General features: G+C 53.7%; 1 protein-coding gene across 1 annotated transcript in view; it reads right to left on the reverse strand.

Moving 5' to 3' along the window:
- The window catches only part of PTAFR (platelet activating factor receptor), a 34,129-nt gene extending 23,749 nt beyond the window's left edge, over positions 1 to 10,380 (reverse strand). The window contains exon 1 of the mRNA XM_073317787.1: positions 10,307 to 10,380. The gene's annotated coding sequence lies outside the window, so the exon portion shown is untranslated. The remainder of the gene's footprint in view (positions 1 to 10,306) is intronic.
- Positions 10,381 to 11,883: the final 1,503 nt, after the last annotated feature.

An 11,883-nucleotide genomic window follows, 5' to 3' on the forward strand; every position in this document is an offset into this window, starting at 1 on the left:
GTTCCCAGGATCCTCCTTCTTCCCTTTTTTAAAAATTGGCACTACATTAGCCTTGGCTCATGGCTCATTACAGGCTCATGCGGTTTCTTTTACTTAGAGGTTGGCCCAGAACAATCTCAAACCAAGATCTATTGACACAGTGCAGCGAAGAGGATCTGAGCACAATCATTGCCAGGAGGCGTTGGAGATGGATCGGTCATGTGATTCCATCACCAGAGTAGCAATAAGATGGACACCTGAAGGCAAGTGAAAATGAGGCCGAAAACATGGTGAAGAGCTGTGGAAGCCAAGCTGAGAAACCTGGGGCACAGCTGGGGAACCCGAAACACTCGCCAGAAACAGACAGGAGTGGAGGAGCTTTGTCACTGCCCTAAACCCCAGAGGCGTAATAGGAACATGATGAGGACAATAAATGGTGATTGCCAGATGCTAGCTTTGCAGATGCTATTTTCTTGTATGAATCAGGCAGCAAAAAACAATATTCTAAAAGAAAGTCCAGAGAGCTGTCAATGAGCACAAATAATTTTAATGCATTTATTTGAGAATAATGCAATGCTTCCTCAGCTCTCGTCCCCTAATGCCCTTACTCTACTTGTACTATATTGATGACATCATCTGGACCCATGGGAAAGAAGCCCTTGAGGAATTCCACCAGGATTTCAGCAATTTCTACCCCACCCTCAACCTCAGCCTAGACCAGTCCACCCAAGAGATCTACTTCCTGGGCACTATAGTTCAAATAAGTGATGGTCACATAAACACCACCCTATACCGGAAACCTACTGACCACTATACTTACCTGCATGCCTCCAGCTTTCATCCAGACCACACCACACGATCCACTGTCTACAGCCAAGCTCTAAGATACAACCAAATTTGCTCCAATCCCTCAGACAGAGACAAACACCTACAAGATCTCTATTAAGCATTCTTAAAACTATAATACCCACCTGCTGAAGTGAAGAAACAGATTGACAGAGCCAGAAAAGTACCCAGAAGTCACCTACTACAGGACAGGCCCAACAAAGAAAACAACAGAACACCACTAGCCATCACCTTCAGTCCCCAACTAAAACCTCTCCAACACATCATCAAGGATCTACATCCTATCCTGAAGGACAACCCATCAATCTCACAGATCTTGGGAGACAGGCCAGTCCTTGCCTACAGACAGCCCCCCAACCTGAAGCAAATGCTTACCAGCAAGCACACACCACACAACAGAACCACTAACCCAGGAACTTATCCTTGCAACAAAGCCTGTTGCCAACTGTGGCCACATATCTATTCAGGGGACACCATCATAGGGCCTAATCACATCAGCCAGCCTATCAGAGGCTCATTCACCTGCACATCTACCAATGTGATAATGCCATCATGTGCCAGCAATGCCCCTCTGCTAGGTACATTGGCCAAACTGGACAGTCTCTACATAAAAGACTAAATGGACACAAATCAGACATCAAGAACTATATCATTCAAAAACCAGTCAGAACACTTCAATCTCTTTGGTCACTCGATTACAGACCTAAAAGTTGCAATTCTTCAACAACAACAAAAAACTTTAAAAACAGACTCCAGTGAGACTGCTGAATTGGAATTAATTTGCAAACTGGATACAATTAACTTAGACTTGAATAGAGACTAGGAGTGGATGGGTCACTACAAAAACTAATTTCCCCATACTAATTTCCCCCTACTGTTTCTCACACCTTCTTGTCAACTGTTTGAAATGGGCCACCCTGATTACCACTACAAAAATGATTTTTCCCTCCTGTTGATAATAGCGCACTTTAATTGAATTGTCTCATTAGACCTGACCCTCCATGTGATAAGGCAACTCCAATCTTTTCATGTACATATACATCTTCCTACTGTATTTTCCATTCCATGCATGTGATAAAGTGGGTTTTAGCCCACAAAAGCTTATGCCCAAATAAATTTCTCAGTCTCTAGAATGCCACAAGGACTCCTCTGTTTTTGCTGACACAGACTAACATGGCTGCTACTCTGAAATAAAGAATGAGGCAGGCAGATTCTGTACTCCTGCCTGTAGTCAGACATGTGGTTATTAATTAGGAGTGTCTGACATGCATTGCCATCATGCCCAGAGGGACCAGTCAGGATCAGGATGTTGCTGTACTGGGCACTGCATAAACACACAGGTAGTGCTGGTCACTGTCCCAGCAAGGTATAATGACAAGTCTGTTACAGTTTTACTGACTAGCAGCTGTGGCAGAGCTCTAACCTTGTCCCCATAGGTCCTGTGCTTCCAGGCAGTTTATGCTAGCCTCAGAGGCTCACTGCGACCCTCCACATAGCCCTTCTCTCTCTAGGGCCAGGGAAGGGTCTCCTGAGCCCTTTTTATCATAAGCCAGCAAGGAGTTTGGTTAGAGAACTCCCACAGTCTCTGTTGTCCCTACAGGCTTATTCAAGAACAGTTTAGCCTCCTGTCCTGACAGGGGCCTGTCTTCCCCTCCCAGGAGGTGTTTCTGTAGTGTTGGGGGAACCCAGGTCCACCCTCTACTCTTGGTTCCAGCCCAGGGACCCTAATAGCAGCAGCTGACCTTTCATTGCCAGAGTTGCTACATTTCCCTGGGCCACTTCCCCACAGCTCCCCCGCTTCTCTCTCTTAATGCCTTCTTCACCCTTACCTTAGGACTCCCTTTCCAGTGGTTTGAAGGCATCTTCAGTACCCAGACCATCAGCCACACTTCCTCAGCCTGATGGGAGTGAGCCCTTTTATAGTATCAGAGGGGCCTTAATTAGAGTCAGGTGTTCTCATTAGCCTGACAGCTTCAACTGACTCTTTGCAGGCTAATTGGAGTCAGGTGTCCACCCTAGCCTGGCGCAGCCCCTGCTGTGGTCACTCAGGGAACAGAAAACTGCTTATCCAGTGGCCAGTATATCTGCCTTCGACTACTCTGCTGTACCCTGGATTCCCAATAGGACTACTCTGCTGTACCCAACTGGCCTGGATCTAGCACACAGCTAATGAGTCAATGCGAAATGCTGTGGTCTGTGTATTTCCATTAAGCAGCTGCTGAATGTTAAGGGCACTCATTTCTGAAACCCGAGGAATTCAGCATTCTCACAGGAAAGGCAGAAATTAAGGGCCTGGCTCTGCCTGGTGCTTTCACTTAGGGCTGTGCAGAGTGGTTGTAATGCACTATCCTGCTGTTTGGTAGCAGATGAGACCCCGTTGCACAGGTGCAAATAGCAACATCAGATACAAGACATTAGGAATCAGGACCTCATTCTGGACCACATATAACTCGGGGACATGTAGTTATGTAGCTGTTATGGTTTTGTGTACCGTACCTTTATGTGTCTAGGCGTCTTCAGGCTGCAGAGACAGCTGCCATTTCATGCCGCAGAGTAGCTGCAGCATGTTACAGAGGAGGCACACGCTGTCATCTTGAAAGTCATTGTCACTAAAAGTATCCTGCTGCTTTTTCTGTTGGGAAAGAGACATGAAGACAGCCCCTGACTGTGCTATCGTTCTGCTCTGGCCACAGCAGTACTGGAAAGTCTCTCAGAGACCTCCCTGTCATTCCAATAACAGCAGGATCTGGGGTCAGGACAGACCTGTACTTCCACCACTCAGTAGCGACTGAGCCGGGGGACGTGTGACTCAGCCACATAAGATGCTCATTCTAAATCGACTGCACTTGGCAATAACAGAGAGCGATTCTCTGAACTCTTGGCCTTACAATTCCAGGGGTGCCCCAGACACACAGCTCATGTGCAGCCCGGCCACATTTCGTCTATTTTGTTATTTTAATTCATGGTCACACAGATACTGGCACTGTCCAACCTGATTGCTTCAGCAGTGCAGCGTGGGGTCTCCTGCAGCAGAGCACGAGGGACAGCTCAAAGCACTGCTCTGTGAGCTGCTGCATAATCTGGTTTCTTGGGGCTCAGGTGGGAGGCAACACAGCTCAGTGTTTCTGCCTTTGCTAGAAGCGTCAGTGCTGAGTTAGATTCTCAAAGCATACCACAGTGGGGAGCAGTCCTGAGATGGGCCTTGATGTGAACTCATTTGCCTGGTTAATTTCGCCAATGGCTTGAGTATGTCAACTCCCATCTCAGCCACATTCCAGGGAGCAGGAGTCAGCAAAGTGGCTCAAGCTTCCATGGCCCTAAGCAGTATTTTCTTTTACTCATTCCAGTAAAAAAATATTAAATCAGCACCTGTAGCTTTCCACCTTGTTAGCACTCCATAGACTAGCAGGAAACAGGCTTGCCTTGCTGGCCATTTCCAAACCAGAGGGTTTCAAATACACAGCAGGAAGTTATGCAACACGAAATGAAATGTGTACCGTGTAAAGCTCTGTGAAGCAGAGTAATAGCCGCTCAAATGAAATGTTACCTGTGACCCCAAATTTAACTACATAGTGAGAGGGCCAAAAAAGCGTCCCCGTGGCTAAACAACAGAGTAAAAAGAGTCAGAGGCAAAAAGGCAGCCTTTACAAATTGGAAGTCAAATCCTGCTGAGGAAAAGAGAAAGGTGCATGAGCTCAGAGCCAGTGGAATGTGCTCCCAGGCTGATATAGCAGCATTTCACATCCATTTTCTCTCATCTGGGTTCTTGCACTGGGCCCATCACTGCAGTATCTGAGCATCTCCCAGCAGAAAATAATGGCATCCAGGGCCTCTCTGTCTTTCTTCCCTGCTTGCCGTAGGCAGGCTCCAGCTGCTCCTGAATGCAGAAGAGCAGGAGTGTGGTGCTGGCCATAGTGATGGGGTTTGCATTAGCTTTAAAGGCAGCCAGGCTGCCCATCCTGGTTTCCTCTGCCAGCGAGCTGCGTCGTCTGGGTCTGGTTCCCATGAGGACTCTGTCAAACCCGATTGTTGGTCTCCCCCTCAGTTAGCAGCTGTTGTGGGAAGTCATGGCGGAGGGGGAAGAAAGCCGGTATCTCAGGCAGGTGGAGCCAGTGTCAGGCAAAGCTTTGAAACCGAGGGCAAGGAGCCTAAACGCGGTGTTCAGTGGGGAGCCAGAGCAAAGAGCAAAGACCCGGGCAACGTGTCCCTGGGAGCCCGTAGGGCTGGGCAGACGCTGCCGCACTGTGAACCACGTGGCGCATTCTCAGAGCTTGAGCCTCCATTTCCTGAAGACAGGAAACTGCAGCAGCCTTATCAGGGCCTTTACCTAACTCGTGGCCAGCTCAGCAGGTGATAAGATCAGCTGTGACCTGCTGGCCGGATGCAGACAGATGGGAGGGTGTTCTGCTGGGGGAGTGTGCAGGAGCAGGGCAGAATCAGTCTGGCCTGCGCAGAGGCAGACGGTTCAGCTAAACGGGATGCCTAGTGGTGATGCAGGTATTTTGCTGCAGGTCTGTGTGGATGGTCTGACTCTGGAACAAACCTGGCTCAGGGTGGAGTCAGTGATGGCTGGTAACAAACCCAATTTAGCTAACTCTGTTCTAGCCACGTTGCTTCCCAGAGAGGAGTGTCCACACAGCCTGGCACAGGAATACCCGCTCCAGGTAAGCCAGCATAGGAGGTGCCCAAGGCCAGGGGCCCCTCGAGCTGTCTAGGGCCAAGGGAAGGGGTTGCTCTGGCAGAGTTCTCCAGAGTACTCCCCTCTCACTGCCAGAATCAGCTCCGCCTCGTGTGGGGTGGCTACTGCCGCTCCTCTCACCCCACTGCTGATGTTGGCCAGGTAGCGAGAGGCCTAGGAGACAGGGCAGGTAACATTGGCCATGAAGCCAGAGCAAAGCTAGGTGTGGTCTGTGCCCTGCTGGTTCCTCAGCCTGGGTATCTTGGCAGCTCACCTGTTGGTTTTCTGCAGCTGATGAATAGGGAGGGCGGGGGATGAGCCCCAGGAGATGGGAGTCCTGGAGGTTGAGGAGTCGTTGCCCAGAATGACCTTGGGCTTCAGTCAGAGATGAAAGGCCGGAGCCATTTCAGGGCCTTGCTTGTCCTCCTTTGCAGGCAAGTAGCACAGCACAGTGGCAAACGCTGCAGAGACCTGCCACAGGAGCAGAGCGGCCGCACCCCTAGCCTGTGGGCAGGAGCCCATCGCTCAGAGCCCAAGTGCTGGAGCCTGGTAGGGACAGGGCAGGAGCTGCTTGCAAAGTGGGGAAGCATTCAGTTTGCACAGGTGGAAGGAGCAGACCTGCTCTCAGGTGCAGGGCTGGGTCCATGTCTTAAGTCACCAGGATTCACAGTAACTTTTCACTCCAGAGACTCTAGCCAGCTGGAGGGGGCTGAGCAACATCTCCCAAGGCTGGCTTGCTAGGCCTGGAGTATGTTCACAGCCTTCAACCTGGGCTGGGCTGGGGTGGCTGTGAGGCAAGTGCCTAGTCCCTTGTCCTGTGGTGTGGCACCTCTGGGCGCTGGCTGCACAGGGGAAGCCATATTATCTGGAAGGAGGAGGACGTTCCAAACTGTGCATGTGGCTTTTGTATGAAAAGCTCCCACAGCGGTTGTCTCTGGTGCTTTCCCCACAAGAGCCAATGGAGGACCATCCCTGGGATGCAGCAGGACACTGTGTTTGAGTGCTGGCTGGCTGGTCACTGGTCCAGCCTGAAGAGGCAGCGAAGTCCAGTGGGCAGAGCACTAGCCTGGGCTCTGTGCCTCCTAGGGGTAGAAGGGCACTGTGGAGGGGCTACGTATTGCAATGGGCATGAAGGCTTCGAATAGACTTCTGGGCTCAGTGCCTCTGCAGCATTATTCAACTGAACCCAGAAAACAGGAAGGAGCCATTTGTGCACAAGGCAAATCCTCTGGGAGTCCCCTTCACCCCCTGCTGCTGCATCCCCAGAGATTTGGGGCTAGCTCCTCCCAGCTCCATGCTGTATTCTTCCCTCCCTCCGCCAAACTCAGGCCTGCCTGCCTGTCAGCAACACCCCCAAAATGATGTCCTTGGACCTAACACCTGGAAGCAGTGGGTCCCTGCACCCTCCTGCTGGCTGGGGTGATTATCAGCACAAGGGGAGTTCCCTGTCCCCCAGAGCTGAGGTTGGAGAAAGCAGCTGCTCCTCTTTCCTTCCCAGAAGCCATGCTGTCCCCTCCTCCCTAACCCTTCAGGTAGCACATCTCCATCAGGCAGAGACTTTTTGTCTTACGGCCCAGCTGGCATTCCCTCAGCTGGTGACCACTGACTCCTGATGCTAAACCCGCATTGCTGCCCATCCCTGTGGTGTCGGTTGCTCACCTGCCCGTTGTGTCAGTCCTAGACTGTGGGTGCTCTGCAGCAGGGACACACACTCTTTGCAGTGTTTGCAGAACGCCCCGTATAATTGGGTGCTGCTCCCTATCTGGGGTCCTATGGCACGACTGCCGCAGCAAAAATAAATAACCCAGGCAGTGGCCTGCTTCCCTGCCATTTCCTGGAGTCTTGATTCTCTCCAGCCTATTCCCAGCCGCACACTTAGCACCCCTGCTCTGCCCTGCTCACAGTTCAGACACCGCAGCCTTGGGGAGGCTCTGCTGGGCGGCTCCAGCGTGTGACGAAACCAAGAGCCTTGGCGTGCTCAGGCTGTGTGCACAGCCAGTTCCTCCTGTCTCTGTGGACAGACTCAGGGTGCGGGGAGAACGGGCTCATTTCCTAGGGAGCTTCTAAGCAAAATCAGAACTACTGACTGCAAGAGACTGGGGATGGGCCAGTGATACCTCTCAACCCTAGGTCATGGGTTCCAGTCCCACCACGAGGAGCTGTGGATAAGACAGTCCCACCTGGTGGCTGGGCAGGGAAGGGCACATCAAATAAAAATGTGAGGCTGCACATTTAAAACTGAGCAAAGCAAATACATTCTGGACAATGCACATTAACCTATGGAACTCACTGCCACAAAGTATCACGGAGGCCAAGAGCTTAACTGAATTAAAAACTAGATTGGCCGTTTGTATGGAGAACAAGAATGTGCAGAGATATGATAGTAGAGATTATTATTAAACCTAAGCAAGAGTTTTTGAAGGGACACAAATCTTCCTGTTTCAGAGGAGGAGCCAACCCTTATCTAAAGGGGTCAAAGGGGTCAGGAGGTGCCTTCCCCCAGGGCAGGTTATCCTGTAACTGCTGCTGCAGGGCTCCTTCCACCTTCCTCTGCAGCAGCTGGTGCTGGCATTGTCAGAGACAGGATCCTGGGCACTCCGCTCTGATCTACTCTGGCAGCTTCTCTGTTAATTAATGAAGGCGAAACTAACAAAGTGATGGTGCTGTGAAATCATTAGCTTTCTAATTGTAGCAAGAATTGTGAAATCATTTCCTGCACAGGGAACGTTCAGCTGGGGTGTGGAACTGATTCAGACTGGATGCCGTGTCCCAAAGAGCAGGCAGTGGGTCCACGGGCATCTCTGCTCCTTGTCCGTCCTGCTGCCTCTGACTGGTGCAGACACCTCCAGCAGGTAGGCGCAGGAGTGGCGAGAGTAGTGGTGGGCGTGGGGAATTCAGGGGCTGTGAGCTGAGTACCACACTCTGGCCCCCGCAGTTCAATCCTTGGCCACCCAAGAATGGGATTTTCCTGGCTCTCTGTGTCCATCCCCCCCCTCCCCGCACCGTGTGCAGGTCTCTCCCTGGGAAATTCCTGGCGCTGCTGGAGCGAGCACCAGTGGCTTCTGGTGAGAATGTAGCACTATGGACCTGCTGCAGGAGAGAGCAGCACAGAACATCCTGTTTGGAGAACAGTGGCCTGGCCTGCTCGCTCCTCAGATCTCTGCTTACTCCCAGCTTGATATTCCCTGGCCAAGTGAAATGGTGCCAAACCTCTCCTGGCCTGTGACTGGCTAGAGCAGCCCCCAAAGCGCCAGCACCTCTGGGCACCTTTGCCCCATGTCTCAAACAAAGCAGCAGCTGGCAGAAAACAGCTGACCAGAAATGACCAGCCACCTGTGACATGGCAGCCCCGGGCCGGTGCTCCCCAAAGGCCTGGGAATGGAGATGGGCCCTGCCAGGCACCCTGGGGGTTCCCATACTGGGACTCCTGGGGGACCCAGGGGCAGTAAATCCCATGGCCCTTTTATCCCAGGTGGCTCCAGAGCCAGTGCCTCTTCTCACCGCAGCCATGGCAGTGTGACCTGGGGAGAGACAGCCCCCAGACAGGCTGCGCCCAGTCCAGATAGGACTCTACAGCTCAAAGCCAGGCCCCCTCAATTCAACCCAGAACCCCAGAGGCCACCAGGGGGTCCTCAGCACAGTGCACTGCTCCTGACACAGGCTGAACCCTGCTGCCCATTGCAGGGTGCCTTCAGGTGCCAAAGCACACACACTGCACTAGTCTGGAAGGGACAAAGGCCCAGATAAGGGGTGCTGAAAGGACCAGTGGTTAGGTTGCTAGCCTGGGTCCTGGGGTCAATTCCCTGCTCTGCCATGGACTCCCTGTGACACCTTGGACCAGTCACCTCCACTCTCTGCCTCAGTTTCCCTGCAAAATGGGAGACTAGCTCCGCTGTGGGGTGGGAGGGTGGGTGGCTAAACCTAGTACAGAGTTAGGCTGAGAAGGGGTCCCGGGTGGTGAATCTGGCCACCGACCCCGCTCCTCAAATGCCGCACGCTTCAAGAGCCCTCCCCCTGGACACCAGCTGCTTGTACCTCTCTCTGCCAGAGCCAGGCAGTTCCTGAGTGCTCCTCCCACTTCAGCAGCCCCTGCTTTTCCCACCATCCTCGAGCGGATCAGAGGCCGATTGCGGACGGTTACTCAGGTAACTGGACTTTTGGTGTCCAGTCAGTAGTGCTGACTAGACACTGCCAGGTCCCCTTTCTGACAGGACTTCCCAGTCGAAAACTGGACACCCGGCAACCCTATAGAATGCAGGTGCAGATACGACTGCAGCTGGATCCCACCGAGACACCAGACACCCTTAGCGGCAGGAGGAAATGTTGCTTTTTTCTGCACTGAGCTTTAGCAGGAACTCTCTTCCTGCCACCCTGATGAGGCTGGGTGTGATGAGCTAAAGATAGCTCATCACCAGCATGAGGAAGGTAGCCCCCATGTAGCCCCCATCTTCCCACTGGCCCCCTGTCCCGGAACCACAATGGAGCACAGGCAGAAGCCTTCTGAGCCCCGTGAGTGATTGGGTGGGGGGGGGGACTGCAGACATCCATTCATTCTCACGTGCCCTTGGATGCTCTCCTGGAGGCTCAGACAGGGAGCCATAGGGAGCGCTGATTGCACCAAAAACAAGTGCTGGGCACAGCCCAGGGACGGGCAGAGGCCCCAGCTCAGATAGGGATGCACAGGACGGTTTCTGGCCCAGGCAGGTGGAGGAAGCAGAGGGGTTTTGGAGGCAGCCAAGGGATCAGCCCAGTGATGGGGGAGAGAGATTCCCCCAGGAGAACGACAGGAAAGGACCTTCTTACCTTCGGGACATGAAGCAGCAGAGCACTGGGAACTGGAGCCACCAGGAGCCTTTGCAAAGGCCAAGCTCTGAGGGATCCCTGAGAATGGAGCCTGTTTCCTGTATGCTCAGAAGACTCTGCCCCAGAGTAATGAGCAAGAAGGGGAGGTGTGGAAGGGGAGGGGTGCATGGGTTCGCAGGTGAGTCATCTTCCTCTTGGCAGCTGCAGTACTCCCCAGACTTGCTGCTCCTCTCAGGGTGTGGCCTGGACCAGGCACTGGGAATCCCACCCACTGACTCACACAGCGTTTAGCAGCTTTTCTGGCAACTGGGCTGCTGCTGAGAAGTTGAACGGCAGGTCCCCTCCCAGGGAGGAGGCTGTGGGAGGCACGAGGCCGTGCATAGCCCCTTGTAAATCAGGACTGTTGGTGGTGTTATTCAGCAGTTCTCAAACTGTGGGTCAGGACTCCAAAGTGGGTTGCCACGGCTAGTGTTGGATTTGCTGGGGCCAAAGCCAAAGCTCAAGGGCTTCAGCCCTGGATGGCGGGGCTCAGGATACAGGCCCCCCACCTTGAGCTTCACCTTTGGCCCCCCCCACCCTGAGCACCGGCTCCGTACTCCAGTTGGCCAGGCACTGTGGCCAATGGGAGCTGGGGGAAGGGGTGGTGGTGCCTGCAGGCAAGAGCAGCGCATGGAGCCTCCTGGTCCCCCCGCCTAGGAGCTGGACCAACAGGCCACTTCTGGGGCACAGTATGGAGCCAGGACAGGCAGGGAACCTGCCTTAGCCCTGCTGCGCCACTGACCGGGAGCTGCCCGAGGTAAGCCCACACACCAACCCTGAGCCTCAACCCCCTGCCCCTAGCCCTGAGCTCCCCCAAACCCAGAGCCCCCTCCTGCACCCTGAACCCTTCATTTCTGGCCCCACCCCAGAGCCCGCACCCCCAGCCAGAGCCCTCACCCCCTCCCACACCCCAGCTCCCTGCCCCAGCCCAGTGAAAGTGAATGAGGATGGTGGGGGGCAGTGAGCCACCGAGGGAGGGTGAATGTAGTAAGCAGGGAAGGGACAGGGCTAGGGTGTTCATTTTTGTGCGATTAGAAAGTTGGCAACCCTACCCAGCATGGGACCATGGGCAAGTCACTCCTTTGGGCCCGCTTTCCCCCTCAGAACTTCCCTCCCACACAGGGTAGGGCTGTCAGGCATCTGGTTTTTGAGTGGGACACCCAGTTGAAAAGGGACCTTGGCAACTCCAGTCGGCATCACTGACTGGGCTGTTAAAAGTCTGGTCGACGGCACAGCGGGGGCCTGGGGCTAAGGCAAGCTCCCTGCCTGCCCTAGTTCTCTGCGGCTCCCGGAAGCAGCCACCAGGTCCTTGCAGCCCAATGACACATGGGCAGCCAGGGAGGCTCTGTGCACTGCCCACGCCCCGAGGGCTGGCTCCACAGATCCCATTGGCTGGGAACCACGACCATTGGGAGCTCTGGGGGTGGCACCTGTGGGCACGAGGGCAGCGCACAGAGCCTCCCTGGCCGCCCATGCAACTAAGGCAGGGGTTCTCAAACTGGGGGTCAGGACCCCTCAAGGGGTTGCTAGGTTATTAC

The sequence above is a fragment of the Lepidochelys kempii genome, chromosome 19, assembly GCF_965140265.1.
Source record: "Lepidochelys kempii isolate rLepKem1 chromosome 19, rLepKem1.hap2, whole genome shotgun sequence".
Taxonomy (NCBI): domain Eukaryota; kingdom Metazoa; phylum Chordata; order Testudines; family Cheloniidae; genus Lepidochelys; species Lepidochelys kempii.